Source organism: Adiantum capillus-veneris, chromosome 14 (assembly GCF_014529385.1).
Source record: "Adiantum capillus-veneris isolate H3 chromosome 14, ASM1452938v2, whole genome shotgun sequence".
In the NCBI taxonomy this organism is placed as follows: Eukaryota; Viridiplantae; Streptophyta; class Polypodiopsida; order Polypodiales; family Pteridaceae; genus Adiantum; species Adiantum capillus-veneris.
In genome coordinates, this window is record NC_140944.1 from 156,831,611 (window position 1) to 156,843,493 (window position 11,883).

Here is an 11,883-nt window from a genome sequence, read left to right on the forward strand (position 1 = left end):
AAACTTCAACCATTGGGCATTCCCCAAATGAAGTGGGAGTGTATAAGTATGGACTTTGTCATTGGATTACCTATGGTACAAGGAGGATATAAATCACTTATGGTAGTTGTTGACTTATTCACGAAGGTTGCGCATCTCATACCGGTCAAAACAACCTTTACCACCTCTGACATTGCACGACTATTTGTTAAAGAGATGTTCAGATTGCATGGATTGCCCAAACAGATTGTAAGCGATCAAGATGTGAAGTTCACTTCAAGCTTTTGGACCTCACTCTTCAAGACAATTGGAACAAAGTTAAACTTTAGTACCACATACCATGCTCAATCAGATGGTCAACCAGAACAAGTTAACCAAGTCATCAAAGATATTCTTAGAGCTTATTGCAGTAGAGAAACTAAGCGGTGGACTCAATTTTTACCTCTAGTGGAGTATGCTTACAATGCTTCTCATCATCAAAGCATTGATATGACCCCATTTTGTGCCTTGTATGGTCAAGAATGTGTCTCTCCACTCAACTTTTCTGACCCTACCATCAAAGTTGAAGTGTCTAAGAAGATGCTGGAAGAAATGGAAAATCAAACAAAAGCCATCCGAAAGGATATTTAGGCAACTCAGGATCGTCAAAAGCAGTATGCAAATAGTAAGAGATCTGAAAGAAGATTTAAAGAAGGTGACAAGGTTTTTCTTCGGATTCATCCAAAGCAAAGTACCTTATCACTTAGAAAGTACAAGAAGATTAGTCCATGTTATTGTGGCCCTTATGAAGTGACCAAGTGTATAGGAATCCAAGATTACAAGTTGAAGTTGCCAGATCACATCAAAGTCCACGATGTATTTCATGTAAGCTTATTAAAACCCTATATTCCCAGTGATGATTAACTCCTCAATGATGAACAAATTGTCATGCCTACTCAAAACATCTTGGAACTCAAACCTTCTAGAATTTTGGAGTCTCAAGAGAAGATCCTTTGAAATAGAGTTCTTAGAGAACAACTTGTTCAATGGCAGACAATCCTGAACAAGATGCAAAATGGGAACATGAAGCCACCCTAAAGAAGGGCTAATCTCAATTTTTCTCGAGATAAGGACATCTTGAATCCCTAAGTTGGGGAGATTGTAATGTACCCAACATTTTTCAATAAAAGTATTTTATTTACTTTGCAAATATTTGAGGTTTGTATTTTATTAAGTCAAAGAGCATTTTAATGGAATAATCGGATCAAAAATCAGACTTTAGAACTATTAATTATGAACCTTATTCACTTGAAAACAATAAGTTTGATGGGAAACTTAAGTGTCAAGATTGTATCTAAAGATAAGCATTGACTCTTTTGGAAAGAGAGAGTAATTTTAGGAAAAGGAGAGCAATTTTAGAAAAGGAGGAGTAATTTTAGAGGAGAAGGAGTAGGAAGAGTACTTCGAGCATCGTTACAATTTACAATCCTAGATTTATCGACCTGGCTTGTGGCATATGACCCCCGTATGACCCTTATAACCACGTAAACGATGGATAAAGGACTTCCTCTCTTCTGTTGCTGGTATCTCTACTTTGTGGAAACAGAGTAGGGTGTCGTTAATGGAAAAGGAGAATAAAGGAAGGCCATCTATCAAGTTTCCTCAATCTTCCCGAGGTTGGGGACCTCACAATCCCATAGGCCGTGTGTTCGGAAATCGTTCATGTCCAAAAGAATCTTCCACTTCGGTTCTCACTGGACTTACATGCCCTGTTTCTGGTCGCATGTGAGTAGTCGTGGTTTTCACTTCTCTTCGATTTACATAGCATTGGTGGAGTGGTCACCCAAAATATGTATACCGTTCTAACTCCTTACGATCCATAGGAGAGTATTTTTTGCCATACTTGTCCATTATGACCACCTGAATACTTCTCCCCTCTGTGTAAGTAAAAACGTATAGTTCCTTGATGCAGGGTTCATCACATCTATAATAGAGTGTTTGTTCTCCATTATTGAATTTATATAGCCCCACGTAAGTGTTTTCTGTATTAAGCCGCTTTGTCTCATTGGTGCATCTGAGCACTGCGTTTTGCTTATCCATTTTGGGTGGTTCATCTGCTAGCTCTTCATCTATCTTGTCCTTGGTGCCAGTCATCCCCCATTTGTCCACAATAAAGGGGTTTTGAACCACTAGGTACATCATTCCCTCTCCGTCAAAATATCTATCCCCATTATAATCCACATCTACAAGATCTCTGAACTCACTTGGCTTATTTTCCAACTTAACACAGTAGCGGTCCATTCCATCCTTATAGATTTTGGCCTTAAGCGCATTTTCAAATTGAAACTTCAAGTACAACTATTTCCTTAGGGTTCAACTTGTTGGAGTCCTCAGTCATTAGGTTGTATGATCTTTCTGACGAGGTCTCAGAAAAGCTTTCCTTTACAATGGGTTCTACAAGATGCAGTGGTCTTTGATTCACGCTACCTTCAGTTGAGTGATTTCTCACTTGGTCTATGATGTTGGGATTCCTATTTTGGTACAATCTTCCTGATCGCAAATTCATGAAGGATTGATATTGAAAAATCCAAACCGGGTTACCTCATCAGCTAGCCTGAATTCCTCGTTTTGATCATACTTATTGGGTAGTATTCTCTAGTACCTACAATCTGTCAAAAAATGCTTGATAGCTATGAGTTTACAGCCGTTCCTGTTAGTTCTAGCTTTCAATCAACAAAATTTAACGATGTTTTTCAATAGCACACAATTTTACTCACAACATCAACAATTCAAGCCCAATTTCAATTTTGAAAAAGCCACCAGGTTCCTGGTGGACTACCTCTCTGTGTGGTCAAATTCTGCTTTTATTTGACTCAGAGGAACATGGATCATGATCCGTGTTGGGAAGCCATATTGACTTTTCTTGGTACCATCAAATTCAACATGATTATAGTAGGTACTGTGGCATCAATGTTTTTGGAAACGGACCTCTGGATTGAAAATTAGGTCAATTCTGACACTTTGCCAGAGTTCTTGGCAGTTTTGGGCTTTTGGTCTGGTTTTTTATATCCAAATTCAATTTTGAAAAGGCCATTAGACTCCCTGTGATGTCCTCTAGCTATGGTGCAAATTTTGTATCAAATTGTGTCAGAGGAACATGGATCGTGATCCATGTTTCTCTGACAGAATGTACATGGATCATGATCCATGTACCTCAGTGCCAGAATGTACTGAAACTTGACACATAGCTAGTCCTTGGTCTACTAATACTGGCTATATGGTTTTCAAGTGTTTTATAGTTTTTTAGGTCAACCAAAAATCAATTTTAGGGTCTGTTTCAGTGATTTCCCCCTTGATCTATTTTATGCCCTTTTGGCCCACCTTTTGACATTTTTATATAAGAGTTCTTTGGGTAAAAGTACTACAAATTTTTTCACTTTTCTACCTATCAAATATCAGCTCAAAATTCCAAAAAGGTACATGGATCGCGATCCATGCTTGGCAAGATTTTGGCATGACCTTTGGCGAGGTTGTGATAGAGGGTGCGTTGATGCCCTTCCTTGAATCTTTTTGAATTTGACCCACTTTTCCAAGTCAAAAGCAAGATTTTGTGTTTGCTTTGCGGTTTTTTGCAAACAACTCCGTTTTTGGTATTTTGATCATGTGTTTCACTACAACACTAAATGAAGATATCGACGCGTATATATCGACGGCCATGCTTTTCCACGCGTATATCGACAACATTAGCGGGCGTCGCTATACACGTCGTAGTGTGCGTCGATATACGCGTGGAAAGGCTTTTATTTACCATGCGTATAGCGATGCGTATATCGACGCAAGAAAATTGGGGGAAAAAAGCAAAACCCGCGCACAGGGGCCATTTTCGCCTGCTCGGGTCTTGGCCGAAACCTGCTGCGCAGGTATTATGTCCATCTCCACCCTCCCCAACCTCTCTCTCTCTCTCTCTCTCTCTCTCTCTCTCTCTCTCCTACACAGACACACACACACACACACGATGTAGAGGTAGAGGTACACATAGAGAGCTCTCTCTCTCTCTCTCTTTCCTACACACACACACACACACACACACGATCTAGAGGTAGAGGTACACACACACACACACACACACACACACACACACACACACAGAGAGAGAGAGAGAGAGAGAGAGAGAGAGAGAGAGAGAGAGAGAGAGAGAGAGAGAGAGAGAACGGTGTGTGTGTGTGTGTAGGAAAGAGAGAGAGAGAGAGAGAGATAAATGTGTGTGTGTGTGTGTGTAGAGGAAAGAGAGAGAGAGAGAAGTGTGTGTATGTGTGTGTGTAGGAAATAGAGAGAGAGAGAGAGAGAGAGAGAGAGAGAGAGAGAGGTGTGTGTGTGTGTGTGTGTAGGAAAGAGAGAGAGAGGTGTGTGTGTGTAGGAAAGAGAGAGAGAGAGAGAGAGAGAGAGAGATAAATGTGTGTGTGTGTGTGTGTGTGTGTAGGAAAGAGAGAGAGAGAGAGAGAGAGAGAGAGAGAGAGAGAGAGAAATGTGTGTGTGTGTGTGTAGGTAATCAAAGAGAGAGAGAGAGAGAGAGAATTAATGTATGCTTAGGAAATTAAAATTAAAGAAAAAAATTAAAGAGAGAAATGAAATGAAATGTTATATTAACGTCTTCGAAAGGCCAAAGTGACCTATGAGACATGAGACAAGAAAGTTACAATGTGATGGATCTGATACAAAGTCAAAGTAAGAAGATGACAAAATAAAATATTATGGAATCCTAAACTGCTGGGTGTGGACTAAACAGCTAAACGAGCTAGTTGGGATAGGTAGACCTCCTCCATGGTCAGTACTCTGACCGGGCGTTCTGCATGTCGAGCCAAAGTGACCTAGCTAGATCCTCTGATGCAGCCTCTGTCGATGTTGTGTAGTCCTCTGCAGTCATGGGCATCTACATCTCCCTAGATCATTCGCTCGTTCGATCATTAGAGAGATAGGGAAGTAGAGAGCGAGAGAGAGAGAGAGAGAGAGAGAGAGAGAGGTAAGTAGAGAGAGAGAGAGAGATACGAAATAGAGAGATAGAGAAAGAGAGTTATATATATATATATATATAGAGAGAGAGAGAGAGAGAGAGATAGGGAAGTGGAGCTCCAAGAGTTATGGCAGAGAAATAGGAAAATAGAGAAATAGAGAGAGATAGGAAAATAGGAAAATAGAGAGAGAAAGAGAGATAGCGAGAGCGAGATCGAGAGAGAGAGAGAAAGAGAGATAGCGAGAGCGAGATCGAGAGAGAGGGAGAGAGAGAGAGAAAGAGAGATAGCGAGAGCGAGAGCGAGATCGAGAGAGAAAGAACGAGAGATAGGGTACGTAGACAGAGAAGAAACTATGGAACTAAAAGAGGCAAAGGGGTTTTTCCTGCTACATGCATTGCCATGTACACCTGGGAGTGCACGTATGTGTCTACCCATATAGGATTTGACCAATAAAGACGAGATTTTCACCCGGTGGTCCTGATCTCCGTACATCTCTGGACCGAGGTGTACGGAGATTGGGCAAGACTAGAGAATGCGAGGTAGTTTACATTGTGAGGAGTATATATATATATATATATATATATATATATATATATATATATATATATATATATATATATATATATATATATATATATATATATATATATATATTAAAACAACATTCATAATCATTGTAGATGGCAACGTCATCAACTAACATGGAGGAAAAGATTGCATGCTCGTGCATGCTCTGCAAGTATCAAATCCTGTGCAAGCGTAGGATATGTAATGAGCATGTACACAAGTACCGAGAGTTTGCTAGAGAAACCGTACAGAATCTGCGATACGACTCCTACATAACGGGCATTCATTTTCGCGACATAGCACCTACATCTGAGAGAGAGAGAGAGAAAAAAAAGATTATGCGTGAAGGTCCAACCAATATAGAGCCACGGATGGAAGCAGAAAAGGGCTTACAGACAGAAGACGACGGCATGGAGGAGATGATGGATTCCTTCTTCCAGACAAGCAAGGAGAACGCGAACGAAGCAGCACTAGAAGCCGTGCGCCTATCTCCTGAAGACATGTTGAGGAAGTTGGTACGTCAACCAATCTATGAAGGCGCCAAAATATATGTGCTTCGTACTTGTCTGGCGTTTTTGAATCTTCAGTCAGTGTATGGGTGGTCAGATGCAAGCTTCACTGCTTTGTTTAGGTACGTAATTTACAAAAGAGATTTTCCGATTGCAACGGTGATGTGCTCGGAGAGCTTTTTAATTCAATGTAGCTTAAACAGGTTATTGCGGGAGCAACTTCTCCCAGCTGGCAATGAAATGCCCCCCTCCAAGCCAGACGCAAAGCAACTTCTGACCTCAGTTGGCTTGGACTACTGAGAGGCGGAAGTGAAAAAATAGACCCGGTGGCCTCTACACCAAAACTATGCACAATGGCCTCATCATGGGGGATACACAATAGGGGCACCACCTAGCAAGATATGCGGCTAGGACGCATACATATACACAATGAAGCATGCCATGGAAAACAATTTCAAGATCCACGCCCAAATGTGGAATGGGGTGGTCGGAGAATAAGGTGAGAGGAGTGGTGAATGAGTGAGAATGGGCTTGCTACTCGTGCATGTTAGTAAGGAAGATAATGAGATAGGGGAAACTTGTGAGTATGCTCACTTATCATACAAGAGGTGGCGAATCCGCACACCTCAAGATGGAAGTAGCAAGATGATAAGAATATGAGAGGGAGAGAGAGAGAGAGTGTGTGTGTGTGTGTGTATGGTGGCGAATCCGCACACCTTTACATAAGCAGAAAAAAAAGGCAAGGAACAAGCATATACCATACTCACAATGAGATGTATCCAAAGCGACACAAAGTATGGCACCAAGATGGAGTGTGTTGATTTCTTGCAAAAGATGAATACAATAGGTAGCGTATAGCAGGAAAATGAGAAGGGGACAAGATCGTATGAGGCATAATGAAGAGATGGGAGTTAATGGCGAGGAATATCATGAGTGTGTCCACCCTTCTTCTTCTTGAAATTGTGCCTTCAACCCTTAATTACAAGTGGTGTGAAGGTGTGGTGCTCATCTTTTGTGCATGGTGATGGTGTTTTGATTATGTGATTAGGGTTCATGCTACAAGCATGTAGCACAAGAGTGTGTATGGATAGGTGTGTGTGTGTGTGTGTGTGTGTGTGTGTGTGTGTGTGTGTGTGTGTGTGTGTGTGTGTGTGTGTGTTTTTAAGTGAGCTCTCATGGCCTCCTTATATAGGGAAGGAGGGGAGGATTAGCAATATTTTTATTTGAGGTGAGTGTCCCACTTTGGTGACTAGGAAAATGGGGTGCATGTGACTATGGCTCCCATCTTGTCTCCTCATTATTTAAAATACCAGAGTCAATAGAGAGAGAAGATGAGAGAATGTGGGTAGGATGTAGAGGATAGGAGATATTTACAATAGTCTAGCTTTGGCTAGACATAAGCTTATTAGGGAGAGAAGAGAGAGGTAAGAAATTTACAAGAGAGATTGTCAAAGGTGGATAGTTGTTGATGAGGATGGATCCTCCAAAAATGGTGATAGAATCACTCTAGACTTGCCAAGACCTCATTAAAAGAGCCTTGTCTCTTGTAATCATGCTTGAAGACTTGTAGAACCATAGCCATTCTAGAGGGAAGAAAATTGGGGATGGCCTGTGTCACCATTACACGAGAAAACTGGGGTCCACTACAAAAATCATATCTCCGTGTTCATAACTCCAAAAATTTTGAAAATAATTGAGCTAAAAGTTGATATCACGAGCTACATCTTTTATCTTAAACGCTCCTTCACATTCGGGGTTCTTCTCTACTTAAAAAATTCAGCCAAATAATGTATTATTTGTGGCTGCAAAGGTCTTTCGGTGGTCCCCTTTGAGTGGACTTCTCTCTTGCCTTCAAGTGTAAGCTCCTTCATGTGTATGAAAACATGACCTAGAGTTTTAAAAAGATTGGCAATCATCTAGATAGAGGTATTATTGAAATTTGAAAGTGGGGTTGAGGTTTGAAAATGAAAACTAGTGAATAAAATATTTGGTAGGGTGGAATAATATATATACATGAAAAATATATTAGAAAATACTAAACTATATAATGTAATTTAGAATATATATATTTAATATTTAAGGTCAAAAGAGATATCAACAAAGAAAGCTTACTTATTTATGCTACATTGTGATTGATTAGCATAAGTCTTATTTATTTAATAAAGGCTAAAACTTTTGTGAAAAAGGGAAGAAAAATCAAAAGTAACTTATATAATAGAAAATATTTTGGTAAAATGGGCAACGATATATGGGGGGGTTCCCATGCATGGAAAAGCTTGTCTCACTACAACAAGATTCATGCATGTCCAAATGATTGCATTCTTTTTCGCAATGAATTCGCCGATGCAAAAATGGCTTGAAAGGTACGAAGAAGAGAAAGAGAGACGCAATCTAGAGCGACAGGATTTCAGGCGAAGTCGAACGACTTGAGACTTACCCTTGCTAGACTATCTCGCTCCTCTACCTGAATTCCCTACAATGGCATGGTTGGACAAGACAGTGAGAGCAGCTCGACAGATCGGAGAACCCATATCTCTAGAAGAGGAAGAGCTGGCTATTGGATGTGACTGGAAGTATCATACATACATGGCACTGTGGTCGCATGGAAAGCATTTCAGAACACAACAAATTGACAGCACAAGAAACACGTTTGAGAGTGGAGTAATGGTTAGTTTCATGCAAAAGAGCAGGGCCAGTGCTAGAGACACGAATGAGAGCACTAGCAACCTGGATTACTGTGGTCTGGTGTCAAATATCCTGAAAGTAAGCTTCAGGCGGTTTGAGATGTTTTTGTTGGATGTGAAGTGGTTCAAGGTGATTACTTCTGGTCGCAATGCAACGGTACGCAGAGATGGAAACAAACTTGTGCAAATAGATTCTACAAAGGTTTGGACAGATGCGAGCGACACATTTGCTCTCCCCGAACATTGCGAGCAAGTGGTCTTTGTACCGGACCCTCGAGAGCGACAATGGTGGTTTGTGGTTCAGGTTGCTCCAAGAAATAAACAAGTATTTGAAGGGCAAGATCTCCTGGAGGAAAGTCAATCAGACGACGTCAACACTACTGTGACATTAGATGCGATGGACGAAGGTATGGCAGAGGAAGCTGACAGATATACGAGGGATGATGCAGACGAGCCAGAATTGACACTTGTAGATGAAGATGCAATGGATGAAGACAATCTACCAGAACGAGTTGGGGCAAAGTTATGTTTGCAATTAGAGATAGACGATGATACGCTGCAAGATCTTATCAATGATGCCTCACTTGTCGAGGCCTAGGCCTGTAAGTGTTTGTGTAAAGACTTTGATTTAAAGTTAAGCTTATAGTTAATTTAAACAATTGTGTTCTGACGCTTTATTTTACTTTCTTTGTGCAGGACTTTAGTATGGCAGACGAGATTCCAGATCCCGCTTCCATGAGTGCAGATGCATTCATGGGCTTCGTTACACGGATGAGGCCTGCTCAGAAGGCAGAGGCTTCTCAGTACTGGGTAGCCAGAGGCACGGGTACTACGCCTCCGGGATTTACACCCGAGGGTCCGACGCCTAGGGGGGGACGCCTACGGGGTTCAAGACACCTATGGGTACGACGCCTTCTTCTCCCATCACGGCCGCTTTGACACCTAGGGGTGGGGCAAAGGCGGGTACGTCCTCATCTCCGCAGCACAGGCGCACTCGCCGATCTCGGCGATCGTCAAGTGGAGGTGGTGGTTGCTGTGGAGGAGGGTCCACAGATGCTTCGACCCCTCCTCGCTCACGACCCCCGTCCTACCTAGGCACACCTCTCGACACACCTCTTGGCACACCTCGGACACCTTGGGGGGCACACAATCCTAGTGCCTCCAAGCTCTACACTGTACAAGGAGATGGTTTTGTTGACGTGGATAGAGTAGGGACTGAGATGCGAGAGCCGATTCACCAGCTCGTGGAGCTGTAGTTTTCGACCAGCATTCTGACGTCTTAGGATCAGCAAGAAAAGGAAAAAGTCACTTACATAGTGGATACCATCCTGAGAGAGTACCAGCCTGCTCCGGGTTCTTCCGTTGTTCCGGTGCGGTGGATCAAGGGTGTTGCACGGGACACCTTGAAACATTGATGAGATGCAGCTCAGAAGGCTTTCAGGACCGGCTCGCCAAAGCCTTCGGGCATCCCACACGAGACGTGGCTGCAGATCAGGGAGGATGAGTGGATAGCGGCCACGCGGTTCAGACAGCAGCGTGAGGCCGCGCAGGTACGACAGATGACTAGGGGGACATCTCATCTTGGCAGCGGAGGCTTCGACACCTTTCGCTATGAGTTTGTGAGTTTCTAATCCAATCTTAACTATGGCGTTTTTTAAAACGTGATTAATCATGTATTCTTATTACTTTGATTTTTGTATAAACACAGAATCTTGCGATGCATCGAGCTCCGACACGCGAGGAGGAGTCAGATGGATATTGCAGAGGTATCTATGAAGTACTAAATGATCTTGAAGCTTCAGGAGAGCCTGTAGACTGGGAGGCCTTACAGTCTCGCTGATCACTTGAGGTGAGACGTTAATATGTGTAAGTTGATTTAATTAAGTCAGTATATGTGAAGTAATATCAATACTAATTTTGTGAGTTGTCCTATGTGCAGGTTGCGACGCTTAGTCATTAGTGGACCAGATTTCATATATATGCTTTGTGAGACACAGACACGCTTCTGTGTCTCTTTTTTGTACAAACAGTTAGTGTTCAGACAGTTATTGTTTCCCTTATGGTTATGATTATTGTCATTGTCATTGTATAGACAGTTATTGTTTCTCTCTCTGGTTATGCTTATGGTTATTGTTAATTTTGTTTATGGTTATGGTTATCTGCATTATGGTTTTGATCAAAGTGGTTATAGCCGGTGTCAGGAGTTTTTTGGAGCAAGGGATTGCGCATATGTACATACACATGCATGGTGCATCAAATAAAGGATTGCCCATTTTCCTTAGCCAGGTGGTTATGTGGGGCCCACATGTGTACAGGTAGGATAGGGTGTACATAGTGCATCGATTTTCGCTATTACCAGTACTACTGTGTTTTTCTACAATAATGAGGAGTTTATAGCGTGTAAAACTTCTCGAGGAAGCTATCCGCGGGCCGACGACGTGAGGTCAGCAGGTGCGTCAGATGGCATCTAGTGGCGTCAGGAGGCGAACGAGGTCAATATTTGCACGCGGATGAGGACGGACACAACGTGGGTGTTTTCTTGTGAGATTTATGCAGAAAGGTCATCATTAGGACCACTTTTTGGGGCCACTTCACATGGTGGCGAGATGCATTATTGGAAAAAAGCTGAGTGCCAGGTGTGCGAATGATGCAAAAAGGTGACAACTATGCACTGCGAGGTCAGTTTTTGGCCTGTTCGGGGTCCATTTGACGTCATCTAAAAGACCAAGGGTGCCGAACTAAAAAAGCTAAGTGTGGGAACTGAAAAAACAGAGAGAAGACCAGAAAAAACGTGGAGAAGAGAGGAGGAACAGCCGCAGGTGTGTTTTTGGTGTTTTTGGAGCCTGTTTTGGCAGTAAACTGTTCATCCGAGGTCGGATTTGAGCACTTTGACATTGTAGACTGGGGTTTTGGGCCGTTCCGGACGCGATGGCGCTGTCCATTTTGCCAAAGTCCTCACTCTTTTTCTGATGTTTTTCTGTGTAATCTTCTCCGGTGAGTGAAGCTTCTTCTCCAATTTGTGATTGTATCTGGTATCTTTTACCCATATTGTGTGAGCTGTTTGCCCCATTGGTGTTGGCCCAAGCTCATTTGTATCTAAACATCAGAAGTTCTCCTCTTTTGAGCTGAGTTTTTGTGTGTGTGTGTGTGTGT